Raw genomic sequence first — 21,992 nt, 5'->3', positions numbered from 1 at the left:
TATTCTCTTTTTTCCATTTACTCATTGACGTTCACCCCACCCCCAAGCTAATCATGCACTAGATCTGGATTATTCTGTATGGGTCATGGTCACTTACCTGCACTACTACCTCATTGAGTACATCCCCCCAGTTTTCTAGATGGCCTGAAGATAACTTCTAGTGAGGTGTTGATGAACCTTATAGCCAATATCTGCTTCACGTGAGACATCATTTGGGGCGGATGGTAACAAACACAGAGTGAATGATGCTGCAAGTTTGCAGTGAGTAAAGTCTGTCAGAGTGGCCTTTAAATATATTCCTCAGACCATTGATCCCAGAGGATCCTAGTAAGGCTGAGAACTTATTGCTGGTTCACACCATCAGATTTGCTGTTCAACTTGCAAACCAACTCGCAAGTTGCATGAAAACTCATCCTGGCCCTGAGCAGAAGTAACAATTTTCAAAACACATAATACCATACTTAGACTCCATAATGTTTTTATCAATAGTACTTGAAGTAATTAGTAGATTCTGGACTTAAAAACCCAGTTTCTTTATCTGCTTCATGATGAATAAAAACATCACTGTTTAGGACCAGAAACCTGTTCATTCCTCCTTCACTGATGTCAGCAGAATCCAGATGATATTTCTTCTATAACAAGAGCTTCGGGGAGGTCTTCCTCTTCCTGTATAATGTTGCATTTCATTTTCTGAATGATGACAATCATTACCTCAGAAGGGCCTTGTGCTTTTGTTTGTCCTAGTTGCTTGCAATCCCATTTTATTTGTTTCACACACAATACTGGTTTCAACTGTTCAACCGTAGTAGATGGACTCTCAGAGCTCAGAAATCAAATGAAAAGTAGTCACAAGCTAGATACACTTCACTGTTAATTCCAGGTCAACACAGTCACTTTTTTCTCACCCTGTAGATCTGATCAAAGTGATTGCCTCTCATTGACCTGAAACATCTCAAAACTATGCAAATCAAAAACCATTCAAACACTTTCAGATCAACAATCAAGATTATTATTGGCTATGCCCTACAACATACCACCAACACTATCTGTATGCCTTGACACACCTACCTAGTAATAACACTGAAGTTCTCACAGGCTCAAGGTCAGAATATGTACTGATTCAAATGCAGCATAGAGATGCAATGGCCAGTGACAGTATCAGTCTGCTTCAACACAATTAAACTGCCCTGTAGGAAAGTACAAAGTTGATTAAAAGTTATGATGAATAGCTTTATTTGGATAATGTTCACACGAAGGGCTAATTTCCTGCGGCAGACAGTACTGCAGGCTGCCAATTATCTAACATTCTTCAAAAGTTATCAATGCAACAAGCCATGGAGATAACATCACACAATCTGCTTATTCCTATAGCATCAACATAAGTCTACATAGCAGCTGTACATGAACAAAACCGCCTTGGTGCAACCTCATAGGATCCCACCAGTTTTTTTTTATTTTGTGTTTTTTAGAAACTGTGGATTAAAATGAGAAAAACTATTTTAAAAACAATATTTTGTAATGATGGCTGCATGGTTGGAAAGCAAGTAACCTGATACCCATGGCAAATATTGTTGTTGTACAGCTGTTTGAACAACCAGTAATTGAACATAATTTGGGGCTGAGAGGTTCTGTGTACATATACAGTTGGTTGGCAACAAAAGGTTGATTGTCCTATGGACTCATGACCAGTTACTGATGACATGGCTTATTCAGGTAACTGAACATCTTGGGGTTGGGAACTAGTTATTGAGAAGAGATTTGATCTCCATCAGGTCATAAACTTTCTCTCCATTCTGTGAAGATAAGACACACCATAAACCTGAGAAAAACAAGTTACTTGTTTCTTTGGCAGTTGCTATAATCTTTGACTTTTAATTTATAAATCAGAGACACTTTACGGCTGAACCAGCCATGCTGCACTTCTTGCAAACAAGTGGAAGCGTTTGGAAAAGGGAAAGCAGGAAGGAATTTTTTGGATTCGCAAGAACCAATTCAGTAGAATTTATGGACAAAGTCTACTAAACTGTCTTTCCAGGTTCTTCCCATGTTCATCTGATTATTTTTCCCAGTCTATATTTGTGTATGTGTATATGCGTGTCTGTGTGTGTCTGTGTGTGTGTGTTTGTGTGTGTGTGAGAGAGAGAGAGAGAGAGTAAGAGAAAGAGAGAAGGCTTAGAGAGTTTAATACATACTTCGTACTTAGTACAGAAACCTGCTGTTTGCTTTCTTTCAATCTGAGTCTGAAAATCAGGGTAAATTGGAAAATATTGTACATTTATTTTAAAATCTTTCATTTTTATAATGAATCTGGAAATTGTGGGGCTTGATTTCTAGCACAGTACTCTGGTGAGTTGTGACACTACAGAAGTGACAAAATTGATGCGGAGCTGTACTATCATGTGCTTACAAACTCAAATTAGGCTTTCCTTTTGCTAGTAAGTTGGTGCTGCTTTCTTCTTTGCAAATATTTTATCCTCACCCTTAAAATATCCACAATTCTTTACATTTCAATTGAATTCTAAATTTTCCTGTCCAGTCATTAGGCTATCTGTGTGCTGTGTGTGAAGTTGGTGCACATCATTCCTGCTGAATTTTGTGTTATATTTACCCACTTAGAATAAAATGCACCTGTGTTATCATTTTGTTTCGTTATTCCTGTCGCTTTCTTCAATAATGGATTCAAAATCTCTGGAATATAATGTTATGGATAACTGATGTTCTTGAAGGAATAGATTCAATGGGTATCTGCTGTCAAATTCTTGGATGTGTGCTCAAAGATATTCTTTGCAAGAAATCCTAACTACAGAACTATCTACTGGTTGCAACTCATCCTATGATAGTCAATAGCATTTACAGTTTCTAAAACTGTTATATATGTATTTTTGGTTGTGTTATCCAACATTTAGTGCTATTGTGTCATGCATTTTCATTGCTGGCACCTAGAAATCATCCTCTTGCTTTATGAAAACACCTGCTCTCACTAGAGATGAGGAGAAATTGTGCCAATCTGCATCCCTGGGGGAGAAAAGAAATTGCATTAGACACCAAATAATTGCGAGAATGGCTGTGTGCTATTTTGTAAAAGAATCAGAAGTGGAGCTGTGTATTATTAAAGCAGAGCACCATTCAATTTGAAAATTCTCAAAATTAGATTGGGATAGCTAAACTACGGTACCTGACTGAGATAAAGTAATATTGCACTGGAAATGTTAACTTTTTTCTTTCCTGGAATGCTACCAGATTTGGCCGGTTTCTGTTCCTAAATCAGATTTACAGCATCCAGAGTGTTTACTTTTGAAACATCGTTGCTCACTCTTCTGTCCTTCTGGAGCTTCACTAAACAATTTGTTTTGCCTTCATATGCAATGCAAGTAACTGTCCTTAGCTGCTCTATAAAAGTATCATAATCACTTTGAATTCAAATGAAAGGTGTATCAAGTCACTTCAAAGAATATTGAGAATTAGCCATACAGGCCTACAGTCACACATAGGCAGAACTGAACAAGAATCACAGGATCTCATCCATGAAAGATACTTATGAGCTGTTTGAGGTTTTGCACTTTTGTAGCAACTTCTATGGTATTTTATTTCTCTGTTCCAGGGAAAACTATAGTAAATGGGTATGGGGGGAAAACCTCTTCACGTTTTGGAGTCATAACTAGCACAAAAGAAAGTGGTTGTGGTTGACAGAGGTCAATCATTTGAGTTCTAGGATGTGACTGCAGGAGTTCCCGAGAGTAGTATGCTAGGCTAAATCAAATTTAACTGCTTGATTAATGATTTGGAACTGTTGGCTTAATAGAATTGTGGGCATATCTATTTTCCACCATCTCCCCATGACTCCTCATGACAATTAAAGATTGTCAATAGCTACAAGCCAATGGCCACTAGTTAATTAAAAAAAACATCAGATTTATCAATTATGATGTTATTGAACTAAATCCAGTATTAAAGTATAAAATATGTTAAAAATTAATTATTCTTTAATGGTAAGAGAACAATGTTTACATCTTTTTTTCTAAAATTTGTAGCAAAATTTTCTTAGCCAACTTGACATGACCCCACTGACTGAACCCATTGAACATGCTGCTGTACTGACTGAACATATTGTGCCAAATTGTATGGGCTTACCCAGGCATCTAAATGGAAGGTAGGTGTGAACTGTAATAAGTTAGCAGATTTTGGAATTACATTTTTACATTGGCTTAAAAAAATGCCAAATGTATTTTGAAGATTGCTGTTGGCTGCAATAGCTCTCACAAAGCTCATTACTTTAGGCCTCTAGTGGATCCTCTGTCTGCTATATAATTGCCTACCTGACTATGGCCAGTCATTGGGGTACACACCTTTTTCCTTAATTTCATACCTGAGGTCAGAAGGAACTACAGTAAGCAAAATGGCCTGCTGTAAAAGGAGGAAGAGTAATTTCTTCTACTGAATTGCCTCCAGTAGTTTTACGCTGTTCCTGGACCTTCTGTATGAAAAATGACCTATCAGTGACTACGAGTACTCTTAACCAGAAAAAGCTCAGAGGCCGACGCTTTGACGTTTGAAAGCTTATTACCATGGCCAACAAACATACATACAAAAACAACAAATTGTGATTTAATTGGAACACACTTGGGGTATCTGCATGTAAACATTCTTGTCTGAGGTACTGGAGAAGGTGCAAGAAATGTTTACAGGATGACACCTGAACTGAGTATTTTTGTATTAACCTAATTTTCTAATCAACTTGTTCAGAGATGATATTACACACCTCTTGAACAGTTGAGACTTGCCTCTGTCTCTTGATCCAGGGGTATGATCTGAGAGGTTATACTTACCAGAAAAGATTGAACAGTTGATGATGATGCCTTCTCTTATAGATCCTCTTGAGGATGATAATATCAGAGTAATGGATCACCCATTTAAAACACAGATGAGGACGCTTCTCTGACGATAGCAAATCTGTGGAATGTTTAACCATAGAGGGCTGTTCAGGCTGGGTGGTTTAGTATTTTCAAGGTCAAGATTGATATATTTCTAATCATAAGGGTATCAACAGTTATGGGAATAAGGCAAAAATTTGGAACTGAGGATTATCAGACTGGCTGTGATCTCATTGAATGGCAGAATAGACTTGATGGGATGAATGGCCCAGTTCTGCTCCTGCATCTTATGATGTTATCGAGCAAACAGAAGGCAAAGCATATTCTGAAAGAGATGCTTAACATTATGAATGAGTTGGGCAGACTATCATCTTGTATAAAAATGTTTCCATTTGCGGAGATAAAAACTATGTTGCATTAATAGAAGAGTCACTAAAAAAATCCAATATGTAATTCTAGAGGAATGTCTTTATCTAGAGTTTGGATCAAAACTTGCTTAATTATCATATAGAGTGCCTGAGGTAAATAGCAAATGCACTCAAAGGACACTAAATAAGCACAAAGGAAAGGGGAGCAGAAGTTATTCCGATAAGATTGGATGAAAGTAGATGAGAGTAGATGAGAGTAAACCAGTTGATGTGGTGTATATGGATTTCAGCAAGGCGTTAGATAAGGTTCCCCACAACAGGCTATTGTACAAAATGCGGAGGAATGGAATTGTGGGAGATATAGCAGTTTGGATCGGAAATTGGCTTGTTGAAAGAAGACAGAGGGTGGTAGTTGATGGGAAATGTTCATCCTGGAGACCAGTTACTAGTGGTGTACCGCAAGGGTCGGTGTTGGGTCCACTGCTGTTCGTCATTTTTATAAATGACCTGGATGAGGGCGTAGAAGGATGGGCTAGTAAATTTGTAGATGTCACTAAGGTCAGTGGAGTTGTGGAGAGTGACAAAGGATGCTGTAGGTTGCAGAGAGACATATATAAGCTACAGAGCTGGGCTGAGAGGTGGCAAATGGAGTTTAATGCAGACAGTGTGAGATGATGCACTTTGGTAGGAGTAACCAGAAGGCAAAGTACAAGGCTAATGGTAAGATTCTTAGTAGTGTAGATGAGCAGAGAGATCTCGGTGTCCATGTACACAGATCCTTGAAAGTTGCCACCCAGGTTGACAGGGCTGTTAAGAAGGCATACAGTGTTTTAGCTTTTATTAATAGAGGGATCGAGTTCCGGAACCAAGAGGTTATGGTGAAGCTGTACAAAACTCTGGTGCGGCTGCACTTGGAGTATTGTGTACAGTTCTGGTCACCGCATTATAAGAAGAATGTGGAAGCTTTGGAAAGGGTGCAGAGGAGATTTACTAGGATGTTGCCTGGTATGGAGGGAAGGTCTTACAGGGAAAGGCTGAGGGACTTGAGGCTGTTTTCATTAGAGAGAAGAAGGCTGAGAGGTGACTTAATTGAAACATATAAAATAATCAGAGGGTTAGATAGGGTGGATAGGGAGAGCCTTTTTCCTAGGATGATGACGGCAAGCACGAGGGGGCATAGCTTTAAATTGAGGGGTGAAAGATATAGGACAGAAGTCAGAGGTAGTTTCTTTACTGAGAGAGTAGTAAGGGAATGGAATGCTTTGCCTGCACTGGTAGTAGATTCGCCAACTTTAGGTACATTTAAGTCATCATTGGATAAGCATATGGACGTACATGGAATAGTGTAGGTTAGATGGGCTTGAGATCGGTATGACAGGTCGGCACAACATCGAGGGCCGAAGTGCCTGTACTGTGCTGTAATGTTCTATGTTCTATGAAAATAAGTAAGAGGGGGCTCATTTACAGCAGTAACATTTGCATAGACTTTGTTGGGTGGCGTTTTCAATGCTGTGTGTTCTATGTAATTTGCCTAAACATTTTTCACTCAGGAGGATAGAAATAGAAAGACAGGGCAGATGAATGCATGGCTGAGGAGCTGGTGTAGGGGTTTGGGTTTTCAGTTTGTGGATCATTGGGATCTCACCTGGGGTAGAGGTGACCTGCCCAAGAGGGATAGGTTACATTTGAATCAGAGGGAGTCCAATATCCTTGCGGGGAAATTTGCTAGTGTTACCCGGGAGGGTTCAACTAGTTTGTCAGGGGAGTGGGACTCTGAATAAGAGAGGGGCCATTTGAGAAATCAAGGAAAATGCATTAGCTATTGAGAGCTAATATTCAGGATCACCAGAGGCACAATAAAGGGAAGGAAGAGACTTTGAAGTTTAAAGTATTTATTTCAACGCATGAGGCCTGACTGGTAAGATAGATGAGTTCAGAGCACAGAGTGACGCTGGGGACTGGGATAGTGTAGCCATAACAGAAACATGGCTGTGAATAGGGCAGGACTGGCAGCTCAATGTTCCAGGATACAGAAGCTACAGGTGTGACAGAAGTACAAGAAAGTGAGAAGGGTGAACTACCCTTTTGATAAGGGAGGACATAACAACAGTGCTTAGAGAGGATATTCTTCAGGGGTCATCAAATGAGGCCATACGGTTAGAACTTAGAAACAAGAAGGGGATGGTCACTCTGTAAGGATTGCATTACAGAACCCCAAATAGCCAATGTGTACCAGAGAAGCAGAGGTGCAGAGAGATTGCAGATACCTGTAGGAATAGTAGATTAGTATTGGTTGGAGATTTTAATTTCCCCTGTCACCCAGAGTGTAAAAGGCCCGGATAGGGTGGAATTTGTCAAATGTGTCCAAGAAAGTTTCCGAAGTCAATATGCAGAGGGCCCAACTTGGAAGGATACAACACTGGATTAGGAAATGAAGTCAGGCAAGTGACTGAAGTATCAATCGGAGAGCATTTTGGGTCCAGTGACCATAACTCTCTTAGTTTTGACATAGTTATGGAAAAAGATAGGACAGATCCACAGGTTAAGGTGCTAAACTGGAGCAGGGCCAATTTTAGGGCCATTAGGCAGAATCTAGCAGTGGTTGATTGGGTGAGTATGTTTGAACGAAAAGGAATGACTGGCAAATGGGAGGCTTTTAAAAGTGTGATATCAAGAGTCCAGGGACAGTATACCCCTGTTAGAATGAAGAAGAAAACTAGAGGTTTAGGGCTCCCTGGCTGACGAGGGATATTAAGGCCCTTATCAGGAAAAAGAAGAAGGCAGACATTGGGTTTTAGCCATTGGGCTCAAGTGAATCCCTAGCTGACTATAAAAGGTGTAGGAGCACACTTAAGAGGAAAATCAAAAGAGCAAAAACAGGGTTTGAGATGGATCTGGCAGATAAGGTTAAAGATAATCCCAAGAGATTCTGTTGCTATAGTAAAAGTAAAAGGGTGGCTAGGGAGAGAATAGGTCCCCTTAAAGATCAGCATGCAGCATGGCCGTCTAAGTGTGGAGCCACAGGAGATGGGGAAGATTTTTCTTGAATATTTCTCTTGTGAATTCTGAGAAGAGAATTATAGATGCCAAGGAAATATGGGAAACAGTGGGGATGTTTTGGACCACATACATATTACCAGAGAGGAGATATTTGCAGTCTTAGGTCATGTTAAAGTGGATAAATCTCCTGGGACTGATCACGTCCATCCTTGGATGTTATGGGAGGCTAGGGAAGAACTTGAAGATGCCCTTACCGAAATGTTTTCTTCATCTTTAGCCACTGGTAAACTTCCAGAAGACTGGATGGTGGCTAACGTATTTCTATTATTTAAGAAAGGTAGCAAAGACAAAAGTCAGGGAACTACAGGCCACTGAGCCAGTGGTAGGCAAGTTATGCGAGAGGATACTGAGGGACAGAATCAACCATCATTTGGATAGTCAACGTCTGATTAGGTATAGTCAGCATGGATATGTACACAGGAAGTCATGTCTGTCAAATCTTTTAGAGTTTTTAGAAGAGGTAACCAAGAGGATAGATGAGGGTAGGGCAGTGGATGTTGTCTATATAGACTTTAGTAAGCCATTTGACAAGGTCCTACATGGCAGACTAGTCATGAAGGTTAGGTGGCAGGAATCCAGGGAGAGCTAGCTAATTGGATTTAAAATTGGCTCAAAGGTAAGAAGCAGGGGTGATGGTTGAAGGTTGTTTCTTGGACTGGAGGCCTGTGACCAGTGGTGTACCACAGAGGTCGGTGCTGGGACCTTTGTTATTTGTTATTTAGATAAATGATCTGGATGTGAATGTACACAGCAGGATCAATAAGTTTGCAGATGGTACAAAATTAGGAGGTATCGTTGATAGTGAAGAAGGTTATCAAAAATTACAGAGGGATCTTGATCAGATAGGTAAGTGGGCTGAGGATTGGCAAATGCAGTTCAATACAGATAATTGTGAGGTGTTTAACTTTGGAAAAGCAAACCAAGATAGGACTTATACAGTGATAATGGGAACTGCAGATGCTGGAGAATCCAAGATAACAAAGTGTGGAGCTGGATGAACACAGCAGGCCAAGCAGCACCTCAGGAGCACAAAAGCTGACGTTTCGGGCCTAGACCCTTCATCAGGCCCAAAACGTCAGCTTTTGTGCTCCTGAGGTGCTGCTTGGCCTGCTGTGTTCTCCCAGCTCCACACTTTGTTATCTAGGACTTATACAGTAATTGGTAAGGTCCTGAGGGGTGTTGTGGAACAGAGGGACCTAGGACCACAAGTACATAGTTAATTGAAAGCGGTGTCACAGGTGGAGAGGGTGGTAAAGAAAGCATTTAGCATGCTGGCCATTATCCGTCGAGGCACTGAGTATAGGAATTGAGATGTTATGTTACAGTTGTATAAGTTGTTTGTGAGGCCGCATTTGGAGTATTGTGTACAGTTTTGGTCACCGTTACAGGAAAGACATAGTTCAACTAGAAAGAAGAATTACAAGGGTGTTGCCAGGACTAGTAGGCCTGAGTTATAGGGAGAGGTTGGCCAGGATTGAACTCTATTTCTTGGAACATAGAAGAATTAGGAGTGACCTTACTGAGGTATATAAAATCATGAGAACCACAGATAGGATGAATGCATACAGTCTTTTTCCCAGGGATGGAGAATTGAAAACTAGAGGGCATAGGTTTAAGGCAAGAGGGAAAAGATTCAAGAAGGACCTGAGGGGATACTTCTTCATGTAGTGAGTCATGCATATGTGGAATGGGCTGCCAGTGAAAGGGGTTGAGGCAGGTACAGTAGCAACATTTAAAAAACATTTGGATCGGTGCACGGTTGGGAAGTGTTTAGAAGGACAACTGCAGGCAATTAGAAGTAACAAAGTGGGCACCATGGTCAGCATGGACCAGTTTGGACTGAAAGGCCTGTTTCCATGCTGTATTACTCTATGTCTCTATAAATTGTGATAAATGTTGAGTAGTTTGACCATTTGCATTGTATCTGGAATACAACATTTCACATCTACTTTTGAAATATGGAAATGTTAGGGTCTAGGCTACGTTCTTAAAACATTTTGTGGGGTCTGGGCTGGTCTGGTCCATAACAAATTGGGGGCTCATCCGGGATCAAAATCTAAAATCCTCAATTGGGTTTAGGATTGTTGGACTGAGAGGTGGTGAATGGTAGGTGTTAGTGTCTTTTATTTTGGGTGTTGAATTTAATTGGTTTAAACAGGGTATGCCTTGAGTAGTAATGGCTCTTTTCCGAGGGTGGAAGAAGTGACTTTGGGGGGTTTACAAAAAGGAACCAAGGCAAAGCTGTTGCAATTGGCAGTCAAGATGGAGTTGAGGTCTGTGCAAAAAGATGAGGTAATTGCAGCAATAGTTCGACATTTAAAATTGCTAGGAATGCCATCGGAATCTTTGGAAATGGCTAGAATTCAATTGCAGATAAAACAGCTTGAACATGAAAAGAGAATGAAGCGGTTTGAATTGTGAATAAAATCAGAGGGAAAAGAGCAGGACAGGAAGGCCCTTGCAGAAGAGACAGAAAGAGAGAGAAAAGAAAGAGAAAGAATTGGTTTGAAGTTCAGAAGTTGGCAATTAGAGAGGAAAGTCGACTTAAAAGGGCAGAGGTGAAGGTAGACTTAGTGAGCAGGATAGTGATGACGAGCAAACCCATTGTAACCAAAGCCTTGGTGAGGATCTGTTTAAATATGTCCAAATACTGCCTGATTTCGAAGAGAAGAACATAGAAGCCTTTTTCATTTCATTTGAGAAAGAGGCTCAACAAATGAAATGGCTAATGACTATGTGAGTATAGTTGATCCAAAGAAAATTGGTAGGTAAAGCTAGTGAGGGTTTAAATCACTATCAGATGAAGTTTCTGAAGAATATAAGGAGGCGAAGAAAGCCATCATAAGTGCATATGAGCCTGTATCAGAAGTCTACAGACAACATTTCAGGAATAAAAACTGAGAGAACTGTGGATGCTGTAAATCAGGAACAAAAACAGAAGGGTCACTAGATGTTAAGTCTTGATTTCTTTCTTCACAGATGCTGCCAGACCTGCTGAGCTTTTCCAGCAACTCCTGTTTTTGTTCAACGTTTCAGGAATCTAAGGAGAGACCATGATCACACATAGAGTTTGAAAGGATCACACAAAGTAGTTTTGTTAGGGGTTAGATTAAACATATGATACTATTAGAGAGACAGTTATTTTGCAGGAGTTCAAAAATTCATTTCCTTAAGTAGTGAGAACTCATGCGGAAGAGCAGAGTGTTAAAACTGCAAGTATAGCAGCTGAAATGGCTGATCATTATGAGTTGGTTCATAAATCAGAGTTTGGCTTCCAACATCAATTTCAATGTATGAGGAGTAGAATTTGAAGAAAAAAGAAATCCTTGGGTGGTAAGGGAAAAGGAGATCTCATTGAATATAGTAAAGATAGTTTATGACAGGATAAAAAGTAAACCCATGAAGGGGAAATGGAAGTAAAAAAACCCAGGTGTTTTCACTGTAATAAAGCAAGCCACATGAAATCGCAATGTTGGTAGTTTAGAAAAAGCACTGGGAAGTCAGATGTAGGAAAACAGGATAACCCAGTGCATTTTGTTGAAGTGGTAAAAGAAAGCACAGTGGAAGCCAAAAATCTGCACCAGATTGTACAACCTGGCTAGGAGTGGTTGAGAAGAAAGTGTCAGATCATGTTGAACCATTTACTTGCAAGAGTAAGGTTTACTTGCGTATTTGAGGAGGAGCAGGTAAACAAAAGTACAATTTTCAGAGATACGGGAGCATGTCAATCTTTGATGTTGAGAGATGAGGAGATATGTAATTCAGAAAGACAATTGTCAAAAACAAGCTTGAGGTCTTGGTGAGCTGAGAAGTGCTCCATTATGTAAAGTGAAGTTAGAGTGTCCAGTGGAAAGTGGAGAAGCGATAGTAGGAGTACTGGAGGAACTCTTGGCTCCAGGAATACAATTCTTCCTTCATAACGACATAGATCACAGATAAGAGTGCTGCCTACTGTGATTGCAAAGCCAGTGGAAAATCAGGGAGCTGAGGTATTACAGGAAGTGAATCCTGGGATTTTTCCTGACTGTATAATAACACGCTCGCAAAAAGGCACAAGGTTGAAGCAGGAGGAAAAATCAAAGAATAAAGATAAGGAAGTTGAAGTACAGTTATCAGAGACGATGTTTGATTGAATGGTTGAGAAAAAAACAAAATCAGGTGGAGGACAAAATGGTATTTCTAGTTCAGAGAAATTACCTGAGTTGCAACAGAAAGATGAAAAAAAAGGACCAGACAAATCAAAAATTTGCAATTTTGCTCGTGGAGATAAAGTATTAGGGTTATTTCCAGTGATAGGTGAACCTTTAAAAGCAAGGTTTAGTGGATCTTACCAAATCTAAAGGAGATTGAGTGAGGTGAAATATTTGATAGGAATGCCAGATAGAAAGAAATCCCACAGAGTGTGTCATGTGAATATGCTCAAAAGGTATTTTGATAGAGAAGGAAAACAAAACAGGAATTTGTTATTGGTTACAATACAGAGTGAAGAACCACATTCAGAGGATTCTGAAGTGGACATTCTTCAAATTAATTTGGACAACGAGGAAGTTCTCAAAAATTGGGATTTTATTGAGTCACCTTCCAGAGGAAAATTGAAATAACCTGACATTATTACAGTAACTTGGGGAGATATGTGGGAATAAGCTGGGAAGTACTCATCTAATTGTGAGTGATGTAGATAAAGGAAATGCTGTTCTAATTAAGCAACAATTAAGCCTCTAAAGTTGGCACAGGGTCACAAACGTTTTGAATGCATGCTTAAAGGCAACATAATCAAAGTGAGTTACAGCAATTGGAGCTCACCTATAGTAATAGTGCCAAAACCAGATGGTATCCAACAATCGTGCAGACAGTTGTAAAGTCAATATGGTTACAAAGTCTAATTCATATCCTGTTCCACGTTTGGAAAACTGTATTGAGAAGGTTGGGCAAGCAACTTATATTTCTAAGTTGGACTTACTCAGAGGATACTGGCAGGTACCTTTATCTTAAAGAGCAAAGACAATTTCAGCTTTCACGGCATTGAATGGACTGTACCAATTCAAAGTCATGCTGTTAAGTATGAAAAATGCACCAGCCAAATTTCAAAGACTAACTAGTAAAGTCATTTCTGGATTAACCAGTTGTGTGGTGTACATCAACGACCTGGTGATTTTTAGTCACACATTGAAGGAACATTTGCAGCACTTTTTGGAATTATTCAATCAAATTCGAGAGGCAGGCTTGGTGATCAATCTAGCTAAGAGTGAATTTACAAAAGCTCAAGTCACATTCCTGGGTCATGTTATTGAATGCAGACAGATGGCCCTATGGGGCATAAAAACAAAGATTATTGGGGAGTTTCCCATACCGTCGACAAAGAGACCAGTATGAGAAACACAGAAATATAGAAGATAGAGGCAGGATGAGGCCATTCGGACATTTGAGCCTCCCCTGCCATTCTCCAAGATCGTGGTTGATTGTCCAACTCAATAGCCTAATCCAGCATTCTATCCATAAACTTTGATCCCATTCAGCCTCAAGTGCTATATCTAGTCAATTCTTGAATACATTCAATGTTTTGGCATCAACTACTTCCTGTGGTAATGAATTCCACAGGCTCACCACTCTTTGGGTGAAGAAATAGTTCTTCATCTCTGTCCGAAATCATCTATCCTGAATCCTCATACCATGACTCCTGATTCTGAACACACTCACCATCAGGAAGATCCTCCCTTCATCTATCCTGTTAGAATTTCATAAGTCTCTATGAGATACCCCTTATTCGTCTGAACTCCAGCAAAAACAATCCCAACCTCGTCAATCTCTCCTCATACATCAGACCTGTGATGCCCGAATCAGCCTGGTAAACCTTTGTGCCCTCCCTCAAGAGCATCCTCCCTCAGAAAAGGAGATCGAAACTACACACAATTATACAAAGTCAATCAAGGTGTCTATCAACATGAGTGATGTGGTGTCTGTGTTGTACTCTTACAAGAAGCTGTCAAGAAGACACAATTGTACATACTGATCATGACACATTAAAGTCTTTGGAGAAATTTAATGACAAAACTTCCTGATTATTTAGATGGAGCTTATTCGTGCAGCCATTCAATTTGAAAATTTTACATGGCAGGATGAGAAAACGTAATTTCAGATGCTTTGTTGTGACTTTAATAAAGAAAGACAGTGATGTGTGGTGGAAGGAGTAAACAGACTGAAATAGAATGTAGTAGTGAATGTTTGCATGCTTGGAGTCAATGTAATGTATATGTGTTGTCGTGTATTAGTAGAATAGGACCAAGGGTTTTAAAAATGAAGCCATCATCTTATATTGATAGGGTTTTTTAAGGAAGGGGGGAGGCATGAGGATCCTGTCACTTTAAAAAGTTATTTTGAACTTTTTTCTTTAAGAAAGGTTATCAGGCAGAACTGCTGTACTGGCTCTTTGAAGGCGACTTAAGCAAGCAATTTGAAGCCTTTAGCTTCTTTTAAAATTGGAATTTTAGGCTCTGTGTCTAGATTGGCATTTTTGCCAAGAGGTGTGACTATGGGATGTTACTATATTGGAACAGTTAATTAATAATAGGTACTGTATCTATTATTCAATTAAATTTTCCAACAGTTACTATAAATTCCTCTTTACTTTTGCTTATATTTTAACTGTAGTGTTTAAATAAATTGTGATTTGCTTAATGTCAAGTAGTTTGATCAGTCACATCATATTTGGAACACAGCATTTCACATCAACCTTTAAAATAAGTAAAAAGTTAAGGCTACCTTCTTTGAATATTTTGAAGTGGTCTGGTCTGATCGAAAATATGAATACCATTGAACATTAAAGGGAGAACTTGAGATGGTTTTTGCCATCTCAAAGTTACTTGATACCTAAGTTACTCACCATATCCCCCGAAACCTAGATGTTGTCCAGGCTTATATCCACTAAGACATAGGCTGCTTCAAGATCCAAGGTGTAGAGAATGTCGTTGAATTTTGTACATCATCTTGCTTCATGTTTGGAGGAAGGGGTGGAAAACATAGTTGGAACAGCTCAAGATAGTTGGGCCCTGACACTACCCTGAGGAACTCCTCCAATGATATCCTGGGACTGAGATGTCTGACCTCCACTGCACAACCAACCTATGTGCTTGTTCTGATTTCAACTACTGGAGAATGTTCTTCAATTCTAGTTTTGCTGGGAATCTAAGGGGTAAACTTTATCAAATGTTGCCTAGATGTCAAGGAAGACCTACTACTGGAATTAAACTCTTTTGTCGCTGTTTAGACCAAAGCTCTCTTGAGGTCAGGAGCTGAGTGGTTCTGGCAGAATCCAAATTGAGCAAACAGGCTGTTGCTAAGCAACTGCTGTTTGATAGCACTGAAGATCCTTTCATTGCTATCTGGTGTTTGAAAATAGACTGAAAGGGCAGCAATTGTCTATGTTAGATTTGGACTGTTTTTTTATAGACAATATAACTGGACTACTTTCCAGATTTTTGGATAGATGCCAGCATTGTAGCATATTGGACTAGCTTAATAAGAGCCATGGCTGCTATGGTCTGCAAGTCTTTTAAATTGTTGCTGGAATGTTGTTAGGACCTGTAACGGCCTTGTAACGGCTAATGCCTTTAGCTGTTTCTCTTTACACTTCTGGCTGAAAATGTATGAAAATATATTGGTCTAGTCTTTTGCACTGATAGAGTGGACTCTCCCTCATTGAGGATCGGGACATTCTTGGAACCTGCACTTCATCTTTGTTGTTTAATCATCTACCACCATTCACAGCTGGATGTGGCAGGACTGTAGCACTTAGATCTGAACCACTGGTTTTAGGATAATTTAGCTCTGTCCATTTCATGCCATTTCCAGTGTCCAGTGAAGCTGTAACACAGAACTATTTGCATGCTAATTTCATACCCCAATTTTAGGTATGCCTGGTGCTGCTTCTTCAAATGAATCAGAGTTGATCTCCCAGCTTAGTGTTAATGGCAGAATAGGGAATGAGTGGACCATGAGGTTAAAGATTGTGATGGAATACAAACTGTTGCCAATGGCCTACAGTGCTTCATAGATACTCTGTTTTGTGTTTCAGGATCTGTTCAGTCTGTCATGTTTAAAATAGTAATGGTGACACACAACATTAAACAAGTCATATTGCAATAGTAACATTGAGAGATAATGGGAACTGCAGATGCTGGAGATTCCAAGATAATAAAATGTGAGGCTGGATGAACACAGCAGGCCAAGCAGCATCTCAGGAGCACAAAAGCTGACGTTTCGGGCCTAGCCCGAAACGTCAGCTTTTGTGCTCCTGGGATGCTGCTTGGCCTGCTGTGTTCATCCAGCCTCACATTTTATTATCTTGCAATAGTAACATTGATTCTGTTTCTCTGTCCACAGATGCTACCAGATCCATTGAGTTTTCCTGTACTTGCTGATTTCATTATAGGAGGTTTCCTTGTCTATGTTTGACCTTATGCCATGAGACTTAATGGGAGTTGAATTCAATGTTATTGACTCCCAAGGCAACTCAATTCTAATTGTATATCACTGTGCTGTCACCTCAGGTGATTACCTAACCCGTTCATACTCTTAGAATCATACCATACTAACAATGTCAGGGATTTGCTCAACCAATCTGTGAGACAGCTTTCCTAATTTTGGCACATGATCCCAAATAATATCACTATGCTACCTCCCCAATGAAATATCATCTCACCAATACCATCACTCAATTTCAAAAGCTAACAAAACTCCAAAATAGTAGCAAACTATTTTTGAAGTCTGTAAGAAATCAAAATTAAAATCATATGGTACAAGAAACAAGATTCGACCCATTGTACTCCAAAAGGTCTCCGAAATCTGTGAGTCATCCCGCTCCCTGGTTCTTTCAATGCAGCCCTGCACTTTTTCCCTTTCAAGAGTCAATCAATCCAGTGCCTTTCTAATGTTACCAATATCTGCTCCCACAGTATCTCCTGGACAGTGCATTCCAGATTACAGTCAACTCTGAACACTCACAAAAAAATCACTTCATTATCCCAGAGATAGTAGGAACTGCCGATGCTGGAGAATCTGAGATAGCATGGTGTGAAGCTGGATGAACACAGCAGGCCAAGCAGCATCAGAGGAGCAGGAAAGTTCAGATTGGGACCCTTCTTCAGAAATGGGGTAGGGGAAGGGCATTCTGAAATAAATAGAGACACGGGGGATGCAGATAGAAGATGGATAAAGGAGAAGATAGGGTGAGAGGAGACAGACAGGTCGGGAGTTGGAATGCCTCATCTCGGGAGCAGATGCGGCGGAGGTGAAGGAATTGGGAATAGGGGATGGCTTTTTTACAGGACGCGGATGGGTCCAAATTTGGAAGGTTTAAATGTAGGGAGGAAGGTAGCTTCTTTAAGGTAGGCATTCTTAGAAGAGGTTTTGCAGTGGGGTTAAAATTGTTACAGAGATAGAAGGAACTGCAGATGCTGAAGAATCTGAGATAACACGGTGTGAAGCTGGACGAACACAGAAGGCCAAGCAGCATCAGAGCAGGAAAGTGCGAAATTCCCAATTCCTTCACCTCCGCTGCGTCTGCTCCCGAGATGAGGCATTCTACTCCCAAACTGTCTGTCTCCTCTCACCCTATCTTCTCCTTTATCCATCTTCTATCTGCCTCCCCCTGTCTCCCTGTTTATTTCAGAATCCCTTCCCCTCTCCCATTTCTGAAGGGTCCTAACCCGAAACGTCAAACTTTTCTGCTCCTCTGATGCTGCTTCACTTCCTTATCCCACTTTTGTTTATTTGTCAAACCTAAATATAATTCCATGAATAGGTTTAAACTAATATTTTGATACTGAAAATGTTTTGTCTAGAAAATACAGATTTTTGTGGGAATGTAGATTTAGTTTAGTGTAATTGCTGATAATTGAGGATGATTGTGAAATAAAAAATAAGCTAAAACCTTCACAATTATTTAATTGTCATTGCCTTAATAATTGTTTTTTCATATAAAACTCATTAAATGTGCACTTACTTCTTTATTTTAAGATCACTGCAAAATTCTGTGACAAAGTGTTCACGCCTATATTCAAACCATGGTGAAGAACATATTTCCTTTGGAGTGCAAGATACACTTCCTTCATCTCAGAAAGTTACAACCCAGTCTGAAAGAACAAGGCAGAACATGAACTTCTATGACAGAGATTTTCTTTTAACTCAGTGTCTCAACTCAGAAAGCAGTCAACCTATGACCAACCATGTATGTCAAAATAACTTTATGCATGATCCTTTGGCTCAAGGTGAAAACAATTTTAGGATAAATACTGCCTCTACAAGAAGTAACACGTGTAAAACATCTGTTCTGGGAAAGAAAAGTGTTATTCAAAACAGAAAGAATGAAAGCATTTTCACACAATCAACGGCCAATTTATTTGAAGAAGCAGTGGATAAAGATCATCTTGAAAATAATTCGCGTGACAAGCATTTCCTAGAAAGCAACTTAGAGTTCAATGTTCAGGAAAACAATGGCTTTTTCAGAAGTTTTGAGGAATCTTGGAGATCCTTGAAAGACAGAGGAACAGGTTGGTATTGCAAACTACCAATTGCTAGCTAAATCTGTTGTGTTATGACCAGTTGTTGGGCAAGGCTGCATAAGTCATTATGATTCCAGGCAGGAAATTATCAAGCTCTTGAGTGAGGAAGAATGAACTGGCTCCCTGTTTTTATTCAACCACGCTTCAGTTGGTCCCAATATGGTTGATTTAAAAAGGGTTCCTTCCTTTGTGAATGCCTTTCTCCCAGACCAAGCAAATGTGTTTCTCAACAGGATCCAGAATCCAACTTAACCAGGCTTGAGTTAACAAGAGATATTATTTCTTCCAAAACAACAGAATAAATAATAATGCACCACATAGACACAGATTAGAAATAAGAAGCAGCTCCAAAGAAAGATCAAATACATAATGATATTGTTTGAAAACAGCAAATAGTGGAATGTTGTGGCCACTTTTGTGGGTGTTATATGCAGCACCGATATTGATAAAATGAAGGATTGATTTCAAGATTCTTAGCTTTGCAGATGTGTTGAGAAGCATTCATCCTGATTCCTTTCAAAAGCAGTTTCACTTATATCACTTAGGGTGAACAGTGTCTTTTCGTTTTATACATCAAGTGCAGAGATGTTGAATAGCTATCCTCAAGTAATGATTTTCATAACACAGGTCCACTAACACACCGATTGGCGCTAAAAGTGATTTTTTGACCCCTTTCTTACGTGTTCTTGAAAGCGGAGGGTATAAAAATGTCTGCGGTTTAGGTCATAATCTGCAAATGACTTTCTGCTGGCTGTAGGGGTGGGAACGTGAATTAGTCCATTGTTATTTATATAGCCACAACAGATCACAACCCAGTTTGTTTTGAAGTCATAAGAACTTATGATATAGGATCAGGAGTGGGTTATTCAGCCCCTCAAGCCTGCCCTGCCATTCTACAGGATAATGACTAATCTGTCCCAGGCATCAAGTCGTCTTTCATACCAGCTCCTCATAGCCCTGAAATCTTCAATATTTCAGAAATCTACCTATTTCCTCTTTAAATGCTTTCAGTGATCTAGCCGGCACAACTCTCTGGGGTAGAGAATTTCAGACATTCACTACTCTAAGAAGAAATTTCTTTGCAACTTACTTTAAATGTGTGTCCTCTGATTCTGAACTGTGTCTAGTTCCAGACTCCCCACTAGTTCAAACAACTTCCCAACATCTGCCCCTATCAGTTATGGTCAGAATCTTTAGCTGTTATTGATAAGTGAATCTCTTCATCCCAGGAGTCAGCCTAGTGAATCACTTTTGAGCTGTTTCCTATCAAGGAAATATAGTGCCAATATATCCTTTCCTCAAGATAGGATCAGCTATGTACACAATATTCAATGTGGACTCATCAACACCCTTCACAGTTGCAATCAGACTTCCTTGTATTTAAACTCCAGCTCCCTAGCAATGGAAGTCAAAATTCAATTTGTCGTCTTAATTAATTGTACACTTGCATGCCCATGCACATGCAGAAGAATACCTAGATCCCTCTTTGGTGTACCTTTTGGAGTCTCTCTCCATTTAATTAATAGTCTATCTTTTGATTCTCCCTACCAAAGTGTATGACTTCTCATTCTTCTACATTAAACCCCATCTACCATTTTTTTGCCCACTCACTCAATCTAACTGTGCCCTCTTACAAATTCCTGAAACCGTATATCTGGTTGCTTTCCTATTGCAAATTTTACCCAGACTCACTTCACTGTTTGGATAGCAAACACATTCAAGATAAAATTGGAAGGTTTTAGGCAATGGGATATTTAACATTGGGATTCTGGAAATCTTCCAACTCATTTCTGACCTTCCTACCGTTAAAACAAAATTCATCTGCCATTTGCAGTAACTGTTGCTTCAAGTAAGTTGATCATGACATTTTGGAAGCATGGTGGGTTTCTGAACAGTCAGATTAATAACAGTTAAAACATTCAGTGATGCAAAAACTGCCAGTAGAAATGAGAGGGCATGAGTGAGTAAGTCAGAGGGAGGGAATCTGTGAGTACATGGGAAGGCTGGTTTGGAAGAAATATGTTTAGGTGGAGAATCATCTGATCAGTTGTAACAATGCCGAGAATTTGTTTCAAAGCTGAGATTAAAAAACTTATATTATGTATATACTGAAATCCAGTTCCTAAAATTAAGCTCAGAAAGACAGACCACCACACTGCATTGGATGGGGGCATGTACATGTAAGTTTTGCTTTGCCAATAAAGTTGCTCTTAAAAGCCAGTTGCGGGGGTGATTTAAACCTTAGATATTGATGTATGCAAAAAGTAATAGTGCTTGATCAGCATCATTTTCAAAATTACAAATGGTACATAGTATGAACGTTTTAAACTGCAGTAAAAGGCCATGTTCCAACTTTTAAGTTGGAAAATATATCTTGGAACTTTGAAGCCTGGCCATAGTTAGTAATTTACATGTGGCCTGTGTATAATATAAAATACAAGCTATTTGGTAGCCTCAATAATCCAGCTTCTTTTTGCACAGATGTCTTATTTTTGGGTTTAGGTTTCAATATACATAGGTTCTGAATCTCTGAGAAATTTTAATATCAACCATCGACAGATCTTCTGACTCTAGATCTGTAACAATGTGTAAGCGTTAGCCATTTGGACACTATAAACTTTAGGCCCTGTTTTGGGCGATTTGCAACTGTAGTAGCTGACATAAAAATCCATTGTATGAAAAAGCAGGATTCCATCTGTGTTGTTAATGCCATACCTGCATCAATAATAGGCTAATCTACATACAGTGTATAATGACACCCTGTCATGACCAACCACCGCATATGCCTTTGTTAATATTTGTCAGCTGCTTGGAGCAATATTGTTGAATGGCATTTAAGTTCTACTTGTGCAGTTTCAACAAAAGATTACTTAAATATATATTAAGTAAGCACAATTTTGATAAAGAGTTACAATGCCCTTATTATTGCAGCTCTTAACTTTGTGTACAGTATTTTATGTAAATAAGCATCATTTTGCATGATGAAAAAAAGTTCAAGATGCAGGCCCAGTACATCTGACATACTATCAAGAATAAACATTGCCTATTTCTGCTATAACCGGAAAATGATTGTTCATGGCGGCACGGCGGCTCAGTGATTAGCACTGCTGCCTCACAGTGCCAGCAACCCAGGT

Source organism: Stegostoma tigrinum, chromosome 25 (genome assembly GCF_030684315.1).
Source record: "Stegostoma tigrinum isolate sSteTig4 chromosome 25, sSteTig4.hap1, whole genome shotgun sequence".
NCBI lineage: Eukaryota > Metazoa > Chordata > Chondrichthyes > Orectolobiformes > Stegostomatidae > Stegostoma > Stegostoma tigrinum.
The sequence above is the reverse complement of the archived record's forward strand: the minus strand, read 5'-3'. Positions refer to the sequence as shown.